This window comes from Chrysemys picta, chromosome 14 (genome assembly GCF_011386835.1).
Source record: "Chrysemys picta bellii isolate R12L10 chromosome 14, ASM1138683v2, whole genome shotgun sequence".
NCBI classification, from domain to species: domain Eukaryota; kingdom Metazoa; phylum Chordata; order Testudines; family Emydidae; genus Chrysemys; species Chrysemys picta.
This window is the reverse complement of record NC_088804.1, coordinates 43,397,651-43,420,048: the sequence shown is the minus strand read 5'-3', so window position 1 is coordinate 43,420,048 and position 22,398 is coordinate 43,397,651. Positions and strand designations below refer to the sequence as shown.

Sequence of the window (22,398 nt, the reverse complement as noted above, 5' to 3'; positions counted from 1 at the left end):
ACTCTATATTTATTTATTCATTAAACAGATATATTTGTATCAACAAATGTGTATCACTGTGTTCTCTTCACATTCCCTTATGCAGTCTTTACATTCATGCTATATAGAATAGCGTGCAGTATGCTATGTGGAATATATTTACACAGAGAAAGAGACATGCACATATACAATTAAAAATACATTTTCAGTAGAATTACGGGGTGTACAGATATATGCAAATACATATACACTGAATGTCTGTGTACATAACTAAACAAACCAAAGTGTATACATGAATAATATAAAGCATGCTTACACATAAATTAACATTCAATATTATTGCATCAAGGTCTTGTATGCCTATGATTACGTTTGTGCACATCGCCTATATTTTATAAATAGAAATAAAGATGAAATGTGTATAAATTGTACATACTATGCTGGATAAATGGTATAATCTCTATCAACTGTGTATTTTGCATACAAAAATAACTTTACCTTGGTACAGGACTGTAAAGTGGACCAAGCTTCAGAATTTTTAAGGCAGTTATAAATGTTTAAAATGTTAATAATAAATCTAGGTTGTTCAAAGAATATTTTCAAATAACATAAAATATTTAGTCTTGTGCCCCCTCCCACCAAACCCATAAAAAGATAAGATTGATCACAAAATGTTTGAGGGATAATCAGCCATTTTTTGCTAATATATTTTAATATTTATACACCTGACAAGCTGAATCTAAACGATACATCATGATTTCCCATCATATATGGAATTTATACAATTAACTGAATGATCCAATGGCTTAAGGGCACACAAGGTGCAAACAATGTTACAACGTTTTGCTGATTATTGTTATAAATCTTATAAACCGTGAAGAAATTACAGTTTATCCTGTTTACATCATTTCTTTTCAAACACAGCATACCATTTTTTTTAAATTAAAAAGAACTGCACCTTTCCAGTTTATTAGATTTATGAACTAAAATTATGTACAAGTTTTTAAAAACATTTTATATTTTACCAAATACATGTCTGAAACATGCAATGAAATTCAGTAATAATTTTGAAAATATTTCTCCAGGATTATATCTGATCATAATAAAATCAGGAAAGCGTATTACCGGTTCCTCAACTGTTTTTAATTTTACTTTTTTTAAGTTAAATTATTAAGAAAACTACCTAATTTTCTAATACATTTCTCACACACCACACACGCCCGCGCGTGTTTATATAAAATAACATACAGAAGCACATAGGGGTGTATGGAAACACACAACACGCTATTTTGAACAACACTTCTTAATCATGTAATAAAAATTCAAAACGTGAATTGAGCAGTATAAAATCCAATATTTAGAGAAAATTATGCCACAATATAGTTTGGGTTTAATTTTAAATATAGATATATATTTTTTTATTTTACAGAAATATATCTTCAGAGATTTCTCTTCCAAATACACATACATGTATGCATAGTGTGCAAACATACTTACAGATCTAAATTCCTAAAAAATGTTCCCAAATGTTTATAATATTCTAGTATTGTTTCAGTTATTTTCATTTATTTTTTGCATGTTTCATAAAAGGCTGAGCAACAACATCCGAAATTTGAAACAGAAACAGTACTGAGCTGTGCACTCAAAATCCTGGGGTTGTCCACCCGTTAGTAAAAAGGAACTGAATACTGCAGCTGCTTATCAAATCAGTTTTATGTTTCTGAAATGAGTTCCTGCTGCTGAGCCTGAATTTGTAGGCAGTCAGGAAAAAATATACTGTGCTAAGATTGATCTAGCCCAAAACAAAACCTCTGGAAACACATCTAAGTTACATTTTCTCTCTCAACACTCTTTATATTTGTATACATTATATATGCACACACAAACATGACACACACATGCAGTGTGCATTTGTGTACATATATAATGTACACATATAAACATATATATATTACACACCCAGAAATATTTAGTTTAATATTTGTTTTGCCAAAGCAGACTGTTACTTTGTCCTCTCTATTGTACTAATAATCACATTTCTACCTGTTTATTTCAGGAAGCAAATCTTTTCAAAACTGAAAACAATCAGATATTTTTGTTTAAAAATAGTTCATATAATTTTTAGTAAGTCAATCGATAAACTGCCTGATGAAGGAAAAGAGAAAGTCAGTATTGCTATTTACTGTACTTTTACTCATTACTAATACAATCCCCTGATAAGTTACCCAGTATTCGTTTTTTTCTTTATTACATATGAGGCCTGCTTAATGATTTCTCTCTAATAGGCACAAAATCCACAGCTGGACAAAGAAATATAGAAACAAACAGAATTGTCTGTTTGCAATCGAAACATTTTAAATGTTTGAAACCAATTTGAAGGTGCTGAAATGTCAGCAATCTGAATGGGAAACAGTGCTAAATATAAGCCCTGCTAACTTTATTTTTAATGATGACTTTAAAAGGGGGGGGGATCAGCAGGGTGAATGTAAAAACTGTTAATCTTAAATTTCTACAAACCCAAGTGTCAGGGCAAGCATGTATGGCGCATCAAGCATAACAAGATGAAAACGAGGAGGTGTTGGTGAGGAGGGGGGTCCTAGACACTTGCTTTTCTTGAATCCCTCTGAATACATTTCACAATTCATCAGTTTTTGTCTTTCCTGCCACGAGTGAGGACAATCAGACCAGACACCCATTAGATTTTTCATGCAATTTTTTTTTTCTTGTTCATGACATGTTGGCAGGGAGGATGGCAATTCTGAAATCTTACCAAATGAGAAAAATGTCAGAAACTGAACTGACAGCTAGTGGTTACTATGGTGATATGTGATATTGAAAAAAATAAAATAAGGCTCAGTTAATTCAAAAGGAATCAAGTTTGGTATTTTTAAGCCAGTTGATACCGAGGAAAACTTAATCCAGATACTGGGAGGTTATCTTGTTTTAGTTAAGAGCTAAAGAAACCATTTACTCAATTAATAATTAACAACAACTAACGATCAAATTGATGGTTATAGTGAAGACAACCACAACCAGCTTTGATATATTTTTTAAAATTTGTATATAACAATTTTATTTCTAAATAACAGGTTATCAGGATAAACTTTTACTTATATATAAATATAGAGGAGAACTAGAATTTTCTTCTGCTTCACAAAAGTTTCCTAGTAGCCCAATATTCTAACAACAGTTTTTGGGGGAAAAGCAATAGTAATTTCATTGAATGATGGGATTGTATAAGCTTGAAGGTAAGAAAAGGTGCTAACTGATATCTCTGATAGAAAACAGGGCTATGCATTCGAGTTCCACAGGAACTCAAATATCTCAGTATTTGCGTATATATTTCATAAGGATTTTTTTATTCCTGAGAGAATTACTTATGGGGCCAAAATAACGTGAGATCTGGTGTTCTCAAGATATTTCCAGCAGCCAGGAACTGAAATACCATGAGACCAGCAGATCTCTTGTTATTACGGCTGCATTAATGGCTCCCTTAGGTATTAAAAAAAGTCCATGAAAATCAAACACAAATATAAGAAGCAGAAATACAAATCCGAGAACATATACCCCCATCAGAAATCCACTGAATGTTTTGTGCATCTTCCAAATAAAATCTGGGGTGGGGTGAAAGGTTTCACAGGGGTTCTCCCATTCCTTAACAAAGTAAAATTCTCTCTCTCTCTCTCTCTCTCTCTCACACACACACACAGGCATATTAAAAATTTCGAACATACTCTTTTTCCCTTTGGTTTAAATCTAGTGTACATTTTCCTTCAGGATGATTACTAAACACAAATTAATTAGAAGCTTTAAGAGTTACTGTCATGGACAACATATTTTGTGAGCAAAACTGAAATAAAACAGAAAAGCTCTGTACAGAGACACAGAGAAATTCCACAGGGATTGGGATTGATGGCCCAAAGTGTATTTAGTAAGGTACTAAAGGTAGAGGTAGCTTTTATTTTATGGAATTTTATATTTTTAAAATGTCCATACATTTATTTAAGCTGCATGTCATTACTACTTCTATATTTTTCCTGTTTGGAACACTGACTTTAGATTAGTTAGTGAACAATATTTAAAAGAAATCAACTCTTTTCAGAGTTACAGGTAACCACAAAAAGCAGGATTCTTCTTTATGACCACTCAGATGGTATTTAATGGGGGGAGGAGGAGGAGAAAGAAAAACCTCAGAACAAAAATGAATCAGTATGTCCTACAGGTTAGAAGAGCTTCTTACCATCTACTGGACAGACTACAATGCCATCTACTGGGAAAGGAAAGTTAAACTCTAGCTAAAAGCTCATGTTTCAAAAGGCTGGAGAATTAACTGGAAAAATGCTCAATCCAACATTGTGCACTGAAGAAAAAGAAAAAGAAATTGTCATTGAAACATCAGATCCTTTTATAGTTCATTATGTTCTGTTTCTGAAATCTCCTCCCAGCATTTTCCCTCTTAATTTCCAGCTAAAGCCTCTTTTCAACTCCCTCCAACCACTGCTGAGTAACAAGTTAACAACACCCAGAAAAATAATCACTAGCAGCAAACGACATTGGTGTCCCCCTCTGCAATCTCCAGCCTGTGATTTTTGTAAGCCATGTATGTCAGAATCTCTAGTGGAAAGGACAAAAATAGTAGGAGGTATGTTGCTCTCATATTTCAGGGCTTGCTCCTTGACATCACAGCACTGTTTGTGATGCTTTGTGCAACGTATGTGATGTAATAAAAATCTCTGACATTTTTAGGGTATATCAAAAGTTTTGCACTAGATGACCATACAGTCTTTGTTCAGATCCCTCACTGCATAGACTAACCCCTCTGGAAACTAGCTAACTCCTAGATGCCTTTCACCTAGATCCAGATTGTTTCCAAGGATTTTCTGTGCCCACTCTGAGGCACTATTAATTATTATTATAAAGTGGAATTTTCAAAAGCAACTGAGTGGGCCTTGTGCTCCTAAATCACGCAAGTGCTTTTATATATTTCACCCATTATTATCTGTACTCAAGTTGGACCTAGAGGCCATGACCAATATGGGCACTGTGCACGTGCATAGTAAGAGGCAGACCCCGTCCTGAAGAGCATACAATCAAAACTAACAAAACAAAAGATGGGAGAAAGAAAAGAATGTCACCATTTTACAGATGGGGAACTGAAGCACAGATAGATTAAGTGATTTGTTCATGAACACACAGGTAATCTGTGGGAGAGCCAGGAACCAAATCTAAGTCTCCCAATTCTCAGTCCAGTAACTTAACCAGAAAGCCACCCCCTGCCTTTCATTTTGCCTGGCAGGCAGGATTTCTGGTGATTCTGAAGAGCAGCTGACCAATAAACATGATGAAAGAGCAAAACCCACCTCACTTCTCCCATGCAAGAATCACAGCTCTTTCTGCTGTTCCGGGACGACCCCCTTTCCCCTGAGGCTGATTCGCTGTCATTCCCTCTGACTCGGAATCAGCAGAGGGGAAGTGGGTCAACATCAGGTGCTCACGCCAGGGAAGAATCAATATGGACCCAGCACCTTTGAAGAATGAGGAGGTGGGATGGCCAGGTAAGAGGCAGGAAGTGAGGAGCATGATATGATTGGTTCACTTGGCTTGAGAGTGTTTGTTGTTTATTGGCAGGGAGAGGCAGGTAGAAGAGGTCAAAAGGGAGGTGGGAAGACCCTGTTTTGGTAGGCAGAGGAAAATGGAAGTAGCAATAACAGAAAGGAAGCGAGGACACCAAGTTAGAGAAGGAGCAGAAACAAGTTTATTCATCTTCATTGTTTTAGGGGTTAACACATCTTGCTATTGTACAAACAAATGGGCCATAGTCTACCATCAATCTCTGTACAAAGATAGAATTTGTATAAGGGCCCACATACAACTACTAGGTTTCTTATTTTGCAAAGGAAATTTGGTTTCTCCTGGAATATATTTTACAGCAAATCAGCACCCCATACAGAGAAAATGTTCCTGAAATAGTTTTGGTATCTTACCAAAATGTAGATGTTTTTATCCAAATTATAAAGAAAGAAAATTTTTAAATTTGTATTTGCATCTGTTCTTACCATACAGTAAACATTTGTGAAGAAAAAGAACCCTGAATGTATTTAGGAAAAGTGACCATTCTATGGCCAAAGGGTAAACAATATCCCTGAATTCAATTATATTAAGGCTAGTCAATAAAGGACCTGCCCTCAAAGTAAAACCCTGCCTCTACCGAACTCAGTGGGAGTTTTGCCACTGACTTCAATGGAGCTAGGACTTCACCCTAGATTTCCCCGCTAATGTCAATCACAATCTCTACTCCTGAATCAATGTGTTACTGTATACCACTCATTTTGAAAGAACATAAAAACAGTACTTTATACACATATGCAAGGGTGGGGTGGGTGGACCTGCTCTGAAACAATAGAATTCTCTTAAAAGTAAAAAAGTTGAAATTAAAAAGTTGACACAAAACAAAATGCACTAGAAAAAAAGATAAAGGTAATAAGGATATCATTATATTGATTCAAGCAAAGGAAGAGGAAATCATAAATCTACTTTTCCAAATTTAAAACATTTACAGAAATTATTTTGTTCTGTTTATAAAAAGAAGTCAGTATAAGAAAAGTAGATATGTTTAAGGTATTAGAAATGACCAATGGAAGAAATAAAGCATACACTATGTATTATAATACCAGCTATAAAACTCATCTTTAAAAAACCACACAAATATCTTTAACTTAGAATAATATAAATTTATTTTAGTTTTGATTCCCCACCAGTAGCTCTGTCTTTCAAGTATCAAACCGTGAGATTTGTAAAATGGATATGTTTAAAAACCCATAGAAAAACATAGCCTATTTTTCCAGCAACTTTAAATATAAATCTATATTTCTGAAATCAGCTTAAACTGTCTTTTGCAATAATGTTAAGTTTGTAAAATATCAAAGCACAATTGTCTGGACAGTTCTTATTGAACATGGAAATACACTTGCCGAAATTAACAGATAATTATAATGAAAAACTGAGGTGATTAGTGCATCTTCCTTCTGCCCCCTTCTTTTCCAGGCTGTTTTTGACAATAAGTTACTGTACAGTAGAATTTGCTCGGGAATGAAGGGTTACTGCTGTTTGTTGTCTAACATTTTTAATTTCAATATATTAGTATTCACTTGAATACCTAGGATTTAGAAGTTGATTGTTCACATATTATTTATACTTCATTAACACACAAATATGATGGTGACCTCATTGTACTATGTGCTGCTCAAGCACTTAGGATGACACATTCCCTGCCCAGCGACCTTACAAACAAACTAAAGACAAGATGAACCAAAAAGATAGTAAACAAAAGGCTGGGGAAAGGGGAAGAAGAAGAACAGTTTAAGAACACGTGGCCACACAAACCTGGGTATGCAACTTAATGGTTCCCAATCATTTCAAAGTACACTTTAAAAATGAATACATGAAGTGAGCTACCCCAAATGTCTCAACTTAGCTATTGTTATGTTTTCAGCATATAGCCAGTGGTACCATGTTACGGTATGTAATTCCAGTGCCTTTTGTAGCGACTTTCTTTCTTTCAATGAGCTGGACCACACATACTCATTCATTCAGAAGAAGTCTATAGATGAACTAGCCTCCAGTATTTTTAAAGTAACTGAGTTTGTGTAGCCTGCTGATATCTCAGAGAAACAACTATTTTCACATGTCATTCACATAATAGATGAGCTGCAGAGCAGACAAGGATTCTGAAAACTGTTCAGTTTGTCACACTATACATGAAGATGCTTTGATACTTCTATGTTCACTTTCAAAAGCTGAGCTCTTTTGCCAGGACACTTTTGTACATTAGACCACATTGGTCACAGGTGGGTTTTTTGGTTTATTATTTTTTTAAAAAAAGAAAGAAATGTATGTAAATAACCCCACTGATCAAGTTGACAAAGCCTTGGGTCTAAAGTAGGGTTTGTATCACTGAGGTATTCGACACCTCTTTTACCTACTAAAGTACTTATAATTTTAGAAAGGCAAACTCAAAAGTTACACGTGAACATGTCAAACTCTGTAATTGTACACTTTGCCTATTTATACCCAATAAAAAAAGCTGTCAAGTATCTGACAACAAGGGGTTGGTTTGTTTGTTTAATAAGATTGTATGGTTTTCTTTCAGTTATCTCTGAGTACTATCTGAAGAGTGTCTCTTAAAAGAGTTTGAGGTCCAAATTGCTCTCACTTTTATTATTTTACTCAATTGATTTCAATGAAATCCCTCCTCATTTACATTACTTTGAGATCAGAATAATGCCCTTAAGTGATAACTTTTTACAGTCTTTATTTCGGTTGCCAAAGTATCAGCTGTTAAATCTACCATTTCCCCCATTGTTTAAAGCATATTCTACCCTCAATTCTTGCTCAAAATTCAAATTGACTTCAATGGGATTTCCATGTACAGAATGAGGCTAGAATGTAGTCAAATCCAGTAGTGCTACCTAAGACAACACTGCCATTGATTTAACTAGTAATAAAGACTAAAAGCAGACCTGCACATGCAAGTCTTTGCATGCAAGTTTTCTTTGCAGAGTCAGGGCATAAACAGGAACTACCAAATTTGACCTTAGCTTTTATCAATTGCTGAAAACACCATTAAATATTCTTGTTAATTGGCAAGGATTCATTCATTTTAAAAATATTGAAAACTACAAACAGTTGCATTTTTTGTTTGTTCTCAACATTTATTGAAAACCATTTCACATACTAAGACTTTTAGGCCTAGTGACATGAGAAGACCTTTACCAAATTTTAATGCTTTGTAACCTCTTAGCTTTCAACGAAGTTGGAGTTTAGTGAGTGATGTCATCAGTGCGAAACACAGCATTTTTGCTGTTGAAGATGCTTTGAAGGATTATTTAAACAAAGCTAAAAGTAAAAGACCAAACTCTATGAAAGTTACACAGAAACATGATAGCTGAACTTTACATTTAGGAAGAATTAAGCTTTGAAAGAGTTTTTCCACTGAAAAAGCTGTTTAATGATAGTTAGCCAGGTGGCCCCCAGATTTATTGTTGGATTTCACTTTGACTGCTATGGAGTTCCCATGGGGACTGTTATGTTAATAATTTCTAAGGCAACATTTTATTCCAGATAACAGTAATTACTTAAAAAATGAGAGTTTGCGTCTGGAAATACTAGGATCCCATTTTGAATTGCCCACATCAAGCAAAGCAAAATGAAAAAAAGTTATTCTGTATCCTTTCTACTCTTGCCACCTTCACCTCCAATTAGATGTACATAAACATTTGTCAGACATTTCGTAACAACTTTCCTTGAAGCCACAGAAGAGTTTGAATATTTAAATTTCATTTGTAAATATGTTGCATGAGATTTAGCTACAAAACTTCTATTACTTCAGTATGAGTTGTTTGGTTATACCCAGCACAACTCTGAAAATGTAGGGGTACAGATCTATTGTCCACTCTCCACGCACGACACCTCCATCAATGTCAGTCATGCCCTGTAGTCAGAAAGTCTGAGATGTTATGAAAAAGTCTATGATTAATTTTGGTAAGGATAAAAAATAAAAAGAATCTTCATTGCAATATATTAATGATCTAAATAGCTAAATGTTTTTAACAACCTCCTGTTCAACACTACTTAAAACAAATAAAAGTTAATGTAATCCACCAAAAATAAAAACAATTGTCCATTTAAAGATCTGTTGTGGGTACTATATATTAACCACATTTTACCACAGCTAAGTATTAATATATGTTTATTGTATGTTTGCCGCATTTAATTTAAGCATTTGGTTAACAGAAAGCACAGGGGTAGATGTCCAAATTCCCAGAACGGAAGGCTCATGTTAGAGTCAGTTCAGGCTTTCTTGAGTAAATTGAAATCCATATGTCATAAATGCATGTTCACTTTTAACACATTCCCCGCCCCCCCCTCCTAAAAATACAAACTGTGGTCTGTACCTGAAATAGTCTTCAGAAGTTATTAAGTGGATATACAAGAACAGAGACCTAAAATAACTTGCAAATGGCTGTAACACAAGTCCTGAAAAACACTTTTTATGTTGGAGGGAAGGGGGCAGGAACATTTCCAAAATCTCAGAGACTCAACTGAAACATTAATTTTGAGGGAAAACATTGTAGGGGATGGAGGTTGTTTTTGGTTTCTTTTGTAAATTTGAAAGATTATTTCAAACCTCATATACATCACGTTTGCTTTTGAATATTTTCCTTATAATTGAACAAGTGTTAAACTGTATCAGGCTGTCACAGCTGTTACAATACATGAACCACACTTACAGTAACAGCTTTCGTTCCACATTTTTGTGGAGTAGTTTCCATAGCACTGTGATCAGGGTTTGCATATTTTTATACCACTTGCATATTGAAAATAAACTCTGATGTTTAGATTGCTTTCTCTCAGTGTATCTGGCACTTAAATGTCCTGAAAGGCAAACAGGCAACTATGATTTAAGGCCAAACAGTCACAGTATAACACCTTGTTTTATTTTTATAACGTTATTTTTAACTTTTTTCTCCTAAAAGGAGTGACTAAATCATATATTAGATGAGGAAGCCTTAAAATATACATTTTATCCAGACTGTCATCCATGAATAAAACAAAGACAATATATTTTCCACTCAGAACAATACACAATATATTCAAATATATATCAGGCAATAACAATATATGTATTATGAACTATTGCTCAATTAAATGTTCATGTCAGATAAAGAATTATGTAAAAAAATGTGTTCAGAAGTTTTAATTAAATTGTGCACTTCTGATGCAAAAAGCACCTGATTCTTTCATTAAAGACTAATGACATTTCAGGAACAGAGGTGAACGTTTGCAAAAACTACTATGGCATTAAATTGGAACATTTATTTCCAGAAATATCTAAACATTTTGCAACAGAAAGGAAATACTGTTGATTAAGCTTGAAGAGAACATACTATATATCAAAAGTATTCATAGTATGATAATTACATCTTCATACAAACATGAGTTGGGCTATAGCTTATCAGAAAAAAAAAATCAACTCCAAACACTTGTTTTGAAAACTACAAATCAGAACAAAACTAGATTGTCTCTTGCCCATTGTCTTCTGTACAGAATTAGATCTTAATTGGCTTCAAATGCTTTACTTCACCAAATTGCCAGCGTACACGTTCCCTAAACTGTGCCTCTTGGTGTTCAAGCCCCCCTCTAAATTAGCAGATTCAAAATTAGTAAGTTATATCAGTGCTTTTCACTTTAAATTTTAATAAGAAACAGAGATATCTTCTCTCTCTCTCTGTCCCTCCCTCTCTTCTAAGAACAGAAGGCTGCTGGTGAAAGAAATGAAAATCTGGAAAGAATTTGGGGTGGACTGGCCAACCCTTTCATTTCCTTCAGATGTTTACAATCTAGCACCTTTCTGAAGACAAAGATGGGAAAAAAGCTATTTTTTCCTTTGACTGAAGGGTGAGACAGGGGGGTATTAAAAACTGATCAATGTAATTTTTTTCTCAGAAGTATTTGCACATCTGTGAAATAATGTAATTTATGAAAAAAATCTTTTTATATGACATTCATGATTATAGCTTGATCTGGAGAATTATTCAAATATAAAATTAAATGCTCAAAAACTAGCTGTGCTGTGGATGACTGAGCTTTTACCAGCTGTGCCTCAAACTTCTATAATTCTATTAAAAGAATGTAAGTGAGACTTTCCAAGTATGTCTGAATCTCTTTGAAAAGGAATGTTACATTTCTAAATGGCTTTCTGATCACTTGCTTTTTGTTTTCCCTTGATTATCATCCCAGTGGTTGGATAACATTTTATCTGACTGTAAAAAAAAAAAAAAAAGTTAGGAATGTGTATTCATGGAAAGCGCTCTATAAATTATATTGTATTTTATTATCACAGGGCTTAGGGAAAAATTGGCTCTTAAGAAAGGTTAAAAACCTTTAAAGTGAATTCTCCTGTTTGGTTAAAATTACTTTTGATTTAATATGATCCATCTGTAATCTCTACCTGGCCTACCTCCCTCCCTTTCCCCCTTCCATCTCCCTCCCCCCCAAAAAGTCAAGTGCTACAGCCAACAGATTGGGGAGGAGGGGAAGAGTACAAGAAGCAGCAATATACAAGACAGTTTTCTGTCTAAATGGAACAAAACTGCAAAAGTTTTTGCCTCCTGTATATAATACTGTATCTCCATTTTTAGCTCTGCATGTGTTTCCTTCTCAAACAAGGAATCTTGATTACTATATGTTCAAATAACAGTGCCAGTGTTTTTTAAACAATTAATCCAATGGTCTGCAAATGGAAGTGTATGTAACTGAATGTCTTCTTATGCATTGTGTACTTAGAACAGAAATGGAAAGCCTTATTTTCTTCTTAAAGTTACAAGGCAGTCTGCTTAATTCAAACTGAATCATATAGGACTGAATTGCCAACTAGCTTCACACAGATTTAACACAGGCACAAAATCAGAATAAAAATTCAGTTCTAAGCTCACCCCTTAAATAATTATTTTAGTAAGGATGCTTTCCAGCTTTATTGTATTTTAAAGGTTATAAATAATGTAATCCTGAAACTACATGTAGTCTCATATGTAGCAATCAAATATTTTGAATAGAAGAAAATATACAATCCTAAAAATGTATTAAATGTTATGGCATAAACCCGCCATTTGGAAAAGAGTACCAAAAAAGACCACATTAGTAAGAGACAGGATCTGCAGTTATAATTTTACAAAACAGAAGCAATATAAGGGATAAGATATAGTTTCTGCTGCCTAAGACAGACGGACTTTAATAACACTTAACAGAATGATGCACATTAATGATCTCAGAAAGCACTTCTTATGCCTCATCCATCATGTGGGGGAGAGAATGAAGCCTTCGACAGCATTAGGAATTATTCTAGATCTTGTCAGTAATTTGCAGCTTCTCTGTAGTATCGTAACACAAATTTGTGTGTATGAGACACTGACCATTAATCTAAGGGCTTTTTTTTCCACACTCGCCACAGCGTGCGGAGAATGTATCAATTGTTTCATGGAGAAATTTCACATATGAAACCATACTAAACAAAAACAGGGAAAAGATCCAATATATAGCTACAGCAATAAAGAAAAAGAATGAAAAAAAGATTTGTGATTAAAAACAAAAGCATAATATTTCTGCATGCACAACTACAAATGTCCTGAACTGGAGATAGGCAGAATGTGCATTGATTTTAAAAGTTGTTTAAGTTCCCATACAGAGACATTCTTACATTTAATTTGGTGAGGGTGTTCCCTCCTGCTTTTATTTCAGTATAAAAAAGATCTGGAATTTCTTCTCAAGGATCATGCATTTTTATCCATAGTAGCAAAGCAAATTTCAATTTGAAACCCCATGCGATTAAAACAAACAATATCTTTTGGCAACATTTTCCTTAAGATGAAATCTGCTGTTAACGGCATGATGGTCATTTCAACTAGACTCTCTACTACAAAGGAAAAGGTCCATAAATATTTGTACAACAAACTCCTTCTGGAAAAAAAAATCCCTCTGAGTACACTCCAAATTGATTTCTATCCACGCAACATAGAGATTAAAGCGAGCTGGTTGTATGTAGATTATGATAAATTAACACTGTCTGGCTTCCAAAAGTCACACAGAGATGTATTTCTACACAGATATGATAGAAGCTCAACAACAAAAATGCTTGTCAGACAGAATGAGGTGAATTCTTTTCTAAAGGTGGAGGAACTGAACTGTCCCCAAAGCGGGGGGAAGAGAAAGGTTAAAAGAAAATAATAATAATCAGAATTCAAAATACTTCTAATTTCTAAAAGCATTCATTATTTTATGTTACTTGAAATATGACATATAACCAAAAAATACTCAAAGGAACTTGGTTTTATACAGCAGATGCTGTGATTGCTGTGTAAACGTAGGATTAGATCCAATCTCTCATCTTCCACAATCAAATAATATAATTTTGGTTTTACTTATTGCACATGTATTTGTATATAACTAGCATGACAAAATAAAGTCCACAGTGCTTTTAGAATTTTTTACTTGACAAATATTGGGAAATGATTTGACTGTCACAGGTAATAAGCACAAACTACAGATGATAAACTCGTTGGAAAGTACCAACACCCATACAAGTCTGTTACACCCCCTGAGAAAACCTGGAAATTAGAAATCCAATCAGTGAGCATCAACAGGGGCTATGAGAGCTGGACAGAGATTTATACTGTGCATGATGCTCATGTCATGAGTGAATGAAACATGGGTGGAAATTGAGGTTTTCACGAAATAATGAAGAGTTAATGTTGCATCATAACACTTGTTCGAACTGCTCGGATTCATTCTTTCCTCCTGTTTTATATTCCCCCAGAATATCAAATTTTTGTTTACCTGTTTCACATTTCTTTACATATGTTTGAAAAATTACAAAATAAAAACAATATGCAGATTAGGGGAGAGACTGCTCTAATACCATCTGTATTATCAGCCTACAGTCCCTGCTTTAAAAACAAGATTTTTTTAAAAATTATGTAGTTCCAGCTACAGTATCTATCCTAGTTTACTTTTTCATTTAGTTTTCACAGGCAAAATGTAAATAATATTTTCAGATATAAAATTATCTAAAAGTTTTACTTTCACTTTATCTAATTAAACCACAAAGATATAGCAATTATGGTCACCTCACCCAGAGCAACTACATGAACTTCTAGGAATGGGCACAGGGAGAACTAAAGAAAAAAATTTGTGTTTCAATTATTCCGATGTGTAACCTGAAACGGTAACAAAAGAACCTGGCATGAATCTATATGTTTATATAGTGCACCGCTGGTAAACATACCAAATAAAGTGCAGTAGATTATTTTAAAAATAGTTTCTCCTTAACTCCCAATACTTTTAATATGATCTGGAAAACTAAATTTAACTAGAAACATTCTCTCTACAGTACAGTAAAATGCAGCCAGATTTCCGTAAAAAAACCTAAACAAACAACAAAAATCCCCTAACCCTCTGCTGTCTCTCTGCAAGTCTGCAAGCTCTCCAGTGCTGAGATAAAGACCCAATCTGCTCATCAAACACCTCCGGGCTTGGCCATCTAATAGGAACAAATTGGCAATGACTGCCCAAGCAAGTAACACAGGCCCACTGATTTGTAGATTGATACTGATGCCTAATGATCCCCTTGGGCAGATCAATAGCAACAATCCTCATCCCTGCCTTTCTTCTTTATTGGCACAGAAGACTGAGGCGAAGAGAAAGCAGTACACATACATGCATAGCACTTCAGGTGCACAGAGAGAGAGACAGAGAGAACAAGAATACAGGTGTTCATATATGATATAAAGCTGTAAAATCTGATCAAAATTTCCCCTGAAAGGGTGGCCAAAGAGACAAGGCAGTCATGCAATTTTATTTGTCATAAGAGGTATAAACAGTGTTGGTAAATCTGTCCTTTTACATGATATTAATAGTAGCTTCTGAATTTGTGGGACCTCAGCACACAATGTAGGTGAAATAAACTCATGCTGAAACAGTTTTCTACTGACACCTTTGTTTGTGAGATACGGGATTAACAGTGACTTTATACAACTGGCCCAAGGTTCTGCAATAGTTTGTGGAAAATTCAGAATACATGAATAATGAGATTAGCAGAACAAAAACTAACATTTATCAGAACTGCATAAAAAGTCATTGACTTCTGTGAGAACTCAAAAAAGATGCAAGAATGTAAGTATTGCCGAGATCAAAAAGGTAGTGATGACAGCCACTGTTCTAGCAATAGAGAATTTGGACAGGTGGGTTTCTCCTGTGCATTGTTATAACAGGGGTATACACCAGTCTTGCTGCACTTGCCTTTTTGCTTCTCTACTTTCCGTTGTCTCGTTGTCTCTTAGCCTACAGCGTTATGATCAATCCGGTAATTTCTATGCAGGATTTTTATTCAACTCCCCCCCCCTCCAAGAGTTAGATCTTCTTTTCTGTTTATTTAGTATTCTAGTGAATACAATTGTCCAATTAGTATATCCCTTTAAAGTTTCCAGTAATAACTAAGAAAAACTAATGGAGTGGCCTTGGATTTTCTTTTTCAATGAATTAACTTTAGTGATATTCTGTTGACTTGTAAGTGGTCATTTATAGCATCAAGGTTATTGGCAGGCATCACAATCAGTACAAAACTTCTGTATGCCACACACACCCCACCCTCCATCTCTCTCTCTCTCTCTCTCTCTCTCCATATACACACACATTTATTTTGAACAGACATCAGGTATATACATATTATCAGAAAAACGAGCATATCTGCAGAGAAAAATTAATTTGAATTCTATTAGAATAGTTCAAGTATACTGAATATTTTAATCTCTTTTAGTTACATTTTTATTTTGGTTACATTGAAATACTCTCAGCCCTCTGACTGCCTTTACACTTTTCAGGGGTTATGTCCAAAACAGCAATAAGACTTAGAGAAAATATTCACAATTTTTAAATCACACTCAGACCCAAAACTAACTGCCTGAAAATCTGCTTTGTTCAGCAATCGTTGTGGCAGTGTTGTGCTTTATAGCTGTTTTATTAAAATGTGGATAAAGCAAAACAAAAGATAAAAATCAAATTTCATTGACTGTAAATAGCTAAACCAGTCCTCCAATGAAAGATTTTCTTTAAATAACAAAAATGTCTTTGATCTTTTTATATATTTTCAATAAAAACAGAACTGCATTAGGAGTCTATGTAATTCAACCCACTATATTTCATAAATTAATAATCTTTTGAATCCTGCATGCTGTCTTTTTGAACATGAGAAAGTTAAATTCTTGTAGTAAGGGGATTTACCCTGATGCTTGAAACATGCATGCACACCAAATATCCAGCACTGACCATTTTAAAATTTAAATTTCACACTAATGATCAGTATAATCATTGCAATCATCATCATCATAACAATAAAAAGATGCATCCTGTTAGCCCCTGACATCAATCAACGTGTGGTGAAAAATCAGAAGCCTTTCTCGTTCTCCCCTGCTCGCTCTCCCCCCCCACACACACATCCTCCCCCTCCCTCCCCCGGTTGCTCACAGAAGTGATCACATTTAATTCATTGCATTATTATGTCATCTCCATACTAATCTCGGCCCTCACACCTCCACCACTTTGACATGCAAATGAGCTAGAAAAAAGGCACACATTAATATAAAAAAGTCACAGCAATCATGTCATGATTCCATGCCTTCCAGCCCCGCAAGACTCCCCCCATGCTCCCCCCCCCCCCCCGATCTCTCTCTCCAGCACGCAGTGCTGGTGATCACAAGAAACAACAGCAATCTGTTGAAGATCAGACGCTAAGACAGGGAGGTGGGGAGAAGGATACAACACATACACGTGTCAGCAACGCAGCCCAGCCAGCCCTATTTGCATATTCACATGAGTTCTATGCTCAGATTGCTTAAGCAGTAAAGAAGTTAGGTGTCTTCCCCACCCACCTCCCCTCCCCACTCCATAAAGAAACAGCAATTTATAACCAAAAAGGGGGTGGGGGGGAGAAAGGGTAAGCTCAAACTGCCTCACCTCAGCTGGCTCGCTTTCTGTTGCTCTTAAAAGGAATTCCCTGTGGTTCCTTTCGAATTTTTGAGAACCATCCTTCAGGGTTTTTAGTTTTCTCTTTCTCTCTCTTCCTCCTCCTCCTCTTTCTGTGTTGTGACTGGGTTTATAAAAAAAAAATAAAAAAGACAACTCCATGTTAAGCTAGCAGTCAAGGCATCATGAAGTCTAGGGCTGCAGGGGGAGGGAAAAGAGGAGGGGAGGGTCACAGCTTAATGCTTTACAAAAGGGAACCCAAAGCCTGTATATATTTTTTAAAATATCATACACAAACTACCGAGATGCATGTGTGTCTATATAGCCCATGTATATGTATTACAGAGCATTACATTTTCACCAAAAAAATGTGAATAATGTTCAGTCTACGATGCAAACAAATGCAGTGACATTCAGAGTTAATATGGAAACTCTATTCTTAACCTACCCTGTTGTTTCAGTGCATGGGTATCCAAAGAGTGATGGATTTTACATACCATATACTATTTGCAGCATTTGTGTATAACGGTTAAGGATGTAGGTTCAGCCTTAACTATGAATTTCTGGCTCTGGGCTGTTACCACTAAAACCTCAGTGTTATTTAAACTGTATTTTTGTGCCAGTGATTTTTTTTATTTAATTTTTCTAATGACAATAATAAACTGAAATACACATCTAACCTGCAAACGTATCAAAATAACAGCTCTGTGTTTATGGGACTAAATAAATATATGCACAGGCCTATTATTTTAAAATAGACAGCTTTTGTTATCCAGTTTGATACACACATTATTTATCAATAGACTGTAATGGTTCCTCAGAAGTGATACCATCCATTGCATCAAACCTACTGCCATGTCTGTAGATTAAATCCACCTTCTAAGAACCCTAAATTAAATGTTTGTTGGAAAATATCTCATGTATACATGTAGTAGTAGTTCAAGAATTATCATTAGCATGAATGCTTTGAGAGTTGCATTGCTTCAGAATACAAATTATTAGATTAAATTATGAATTGACTGCTAAATTCCACTTTACAAACTGCACAAAAAACAAACTTTATTAAATATTCTCACACCGAGTAATCAGAAATGTCCAAATTTATTTTTGCAAATATGCTCCTAAAATGAAACACTGCACATGGTGTTTCATCCCAGAGTGCATTTTTACAGCCAAGTTATAAACCCCCAAGATATGTGCTTTCATCAGAAACGCTGGAACATTAAATACATGTAGTCTAGGGCTATGAACAGTGCAGTTTTAATAATAAGTGTGTGTAAGCAAGGACAGACATACTGTGTGTGTGTATTGGTACAATAAATACACGCACATTGACAACTGTAAGTGAATGCAATGGTGGGAATACAAACAATAGAAGCAGGAAGGCAAGGAAGGAGTTAGCAGTCACACTGATGGAGAAGTGGGGGGGGGGTCAGTTGTTAACAATGGGTTAAGAAACAAGCTTTATTTTGGCATTTGCTGTATTTGAAAGAGAGCTCTTGGCAGACACATATTCTTAGAAAAATTAATTTCTCTGCCTATGTGTCTCTTCTCCTCATCCAGAGAGACCGGGAAAAGCAGTGTTTTGTATTCACATCCAGTCTCCTAAGGAAAAAAGGTAATTTTAAGAATCTGACCAGAGCCTGAGTTACTGTCCTCCACCCAAAACTGATGAAAAATATCTATGACAAGACTGAGTCCCTGAAATAAAGAGAAAGAAAAGAAAAATATCTAAAACATTAGACACAGAAGCATTATATTTCAATATTATCATATGAATTAAATGTAATCCTTGAAGCGACTAGTCCCGGGGGTCACATATTAGGCCATTTTTTCCTTTCTTTCTTTCTTATTTAATAGAGGTCATCCAGGCTGAAAAGCAGAACCCAAATGAAAAGCATCTTCAATGTGGTTATAACATGAGCTGCACAGGGTCAGGCAGTGTCTTGTATGGCCTCATAAAAAATACATAACCAGACAGCCTAATAGTATTTCTTTGCATTCATTTTTGGATGGGAACTGGCGGACAGAAGAGGGGGAAGGAAAGAGGATTGATGGAGGTAGGCACACATAAAAAAGAAACCTACATGCACATTTCCATAATGCAGAGCTCTTAGCAAATTTCTTCTTTTTGGGAAAAAGATTGTCATTCATTAAACAAGAGTCTTCAACTTGCTTATGTAAAAAACAATTGTGTAAATTATTTCTATCATCTCTCAACACTGGAATAGTATTTGCTGTGTTTACCTATGTATACTTATATATTTTCATGCATTCATTCAGGACAGTCATGCTTAATTGAATGTGCAACCATGTTGGGTTTTCTTGCATTAAACATTTTTCTTGCAGTAGGTTATTTGTCCACACACAGGCACAACCAAAATTAATTTGAATGATTTCTCTTCTGAAAAGAAATGCAGATGAAAAGCCCCAGTGACATGGTTTCTGCTTTAATTTGCTCTCATATGGGAGGGGTTTACTCAATGCACAGAATTTATGCAGGCTGCAAAGATGTACTGGGTAGGAGAGAGGGTGAGAGAGAGAGAATAAAAAAAAAAAAGAGGGAATGGGTAACATAAAAATAAACAGCTCAAAAATGCTTGTGAGATGAGAGAAGCTCTAAATGTGTTACCACCTCCCTTCCCCCTCCTCCCCAAATATAGCCTGGAGATGAGTGACCCTGCTGAGGGGAGATGGAGCCACAGAGGTGACCCAATGCTAACCAGCCTGTTAGAACTAATAAGGTGTGCTCCTAAGCCACTCAACTGACATTAGGGCATTGTGGAAATAACTCTCCTTGTTATTGCCCATCCTCAGCTTGAAATTTACTACTCCTTTGCATTATTAAAGAGACAGCTTGCATTCACTCTGGGGGAGAAGATTTGGCGAGGATAAATAACTGTGCATGATTTTTTTAAATGTTATGTTTCTACTCACCGTAGTCTTTATATTAAGATTCTGAGCGTTAACGCATGCTGGGTTAATAAGTTATTTATTATTTGAGCAGTTTTCAAAAATAAGATTGAGTTTAGAAAAATAAGATTTTTTCTACAGAAAATGTTAAGAAAATAGGCGATATTAGGAAGGTTGTAAAAAGGGGTTATGTGGGATTCAATAGCAGGCCTTGTGGAACCAAAGATGTGTTTTCAAACCATTTACTCAGTAGCATTGTTTATCATTTACATAAAAGAGCTGTCATGGGGTACTGCCACCCTGGAGCATCCCCTGCTGGCTGAGCCTGGCATGGCAGGCAGGCACTCCCTGACTCAGTTTCCCTCCCTAAGGTGAGTGTCTTCAGCTCTCCAGACACTGGCCTGTACCAGAGATGTGACTAAGCCTTCCAGCCAAATCACAAACCAAACTTAACCTTCTGGGGTGGCCAAAATCCAAACTAAAAAGTCCCAACAATACAAAAAGTTCTTCCGCCCTTTGGGGCTTCTCTTCAGCCTGCCCTCTGATTCTAGCCCCTTTCCAGGCTACTTTGAGAGTCTGTGCTCTGCTCTGAGCTAAAGCATAGCTCACAGGTCCCCTGGAATTCCCTTTCCCCTGCAGACCCTGGCCCAGAGCCTACCTGCTCCCTGTGGTTACAACTCTCTTTTGGTATAGAGCACTGGCTCCGGGCTGGTTCCCCTGGAGTACCCTTTCCTCAACAGAGCCTGGCTCAGGGCCTTCCACAGGAGCCATTTCACCCCCTGGGTTTCTAATTACCAGGCTAATCTTTGCCAGGTCTCTTATAGGGTCCAGGTGTCCATGAAGCTAATTAACTGCCACCCCTCCAGGTAATTAACTACTCACAGGTGGATGCTGGTTGGCTTGTTCAGCCCCCACAACAAGCATCTTAGATCAGGGTGTGTGAGGGATCTGGAGAAGAGAAAATCTACTGAAATTGCATCTATTCCTAAGAGAATCATGCATTCAGGGTGTCAAAACATTGGACACCTACTGCATTCCTTTGGCCCTCATTTGATTCTCAATAGCTGTGGGCATATGGCAGAGGTCTGCCCACAAACCAAACTCTTCCTCTCATCCAAGAAACTGAGTTCCCCCTATATGATACATCAGATTATGCAAATTTTCATATGATCATCCCTCCTTTTAATTGTGAGCTTCAATCAGCAGCAAAATAGTTGACAATGGAGATCAAAGTCAACACTCCATGAAGACAAAAGAATCATTCACTCCTCTCACAGCTATCATTTCAGGCTATGTGTAGCTATCACTGCATCACCTTTAAAGTGTCTACCTAATGGAATCTTTGCAACCATAAGGGCTAGAGATTTTTAAAAAAAATAATTAATATCTAGCATTTCTATAGCCCTTTTCATCAGAAGATTTACAAAGCAGCTCGCTATCCCCGCTTTACAGATGGGAAACCTGAGGCACAATGAGGTGAAGTGACTTGCCCAAGGTGTAGCTGAGAATAGAACCCATGTCTCCTGAGTCTGTTCAGTGCTATGACAGCCACCACAAAAAACAAAACAAACCATTCACCAGGCTGCTACAAGTCAGCCCAATTTAACCATGGCACAGGTGGAATATCCTGAATCTGCTTGGGCTGGTAAATGCATCACAGTTCTTTTTAATGGATGCCTTTCCTGACATACACAAAGTCAAAAGAGTACTAGTAAAATACTTCTGGAAAGTAAATGGAACATGTGTCCTGACAATGTAAGGTACACTGACAGTGCGGGAATGAAAAGGAGAAGATTTCTGATCCACCACTGCCACCAGACCAAACCTCTGTTCCTTTATTATCTTTATACCAGACATTAAGCTCAAGTTCTAGAAGTGATCACGTGTAAAATGATTCTCTCCCTGTACATAAGGCTTTTCATGTGAAAAGAC

At 35.9% G+C, this 22,398-nt stretch overlaps 1 long non-coding RNA gene across 2 annotated transcripts in view; it reads right to left on the bottom strand.

Annotated features, from left to right (window-relative positions):
- Positions 1-21,267, bottom strand: part of LOC122173898 (uncharacterized) — a 351,970-nt gene extending 330,703 nt beyond the window's left edge. For both annotated transcript variants that reach the window (XR_010592690.1, XR_010592689.1), the window contains exons 1-2: positions 21,125-21,267; positions 17,545-17,677 (exon numbers count right to left, since the gene is read on the bottom strand). This is a non-coding gene — a long non-coding RNA (uncharacterized LOC122173898). The remainder of the gene's footprint in view (positions 1-17,544; positions 17,678-21,124) is intronic.
- Between the last annotated feature and the right edge of the window lie 1,131 nt (positions 21,268-22,398).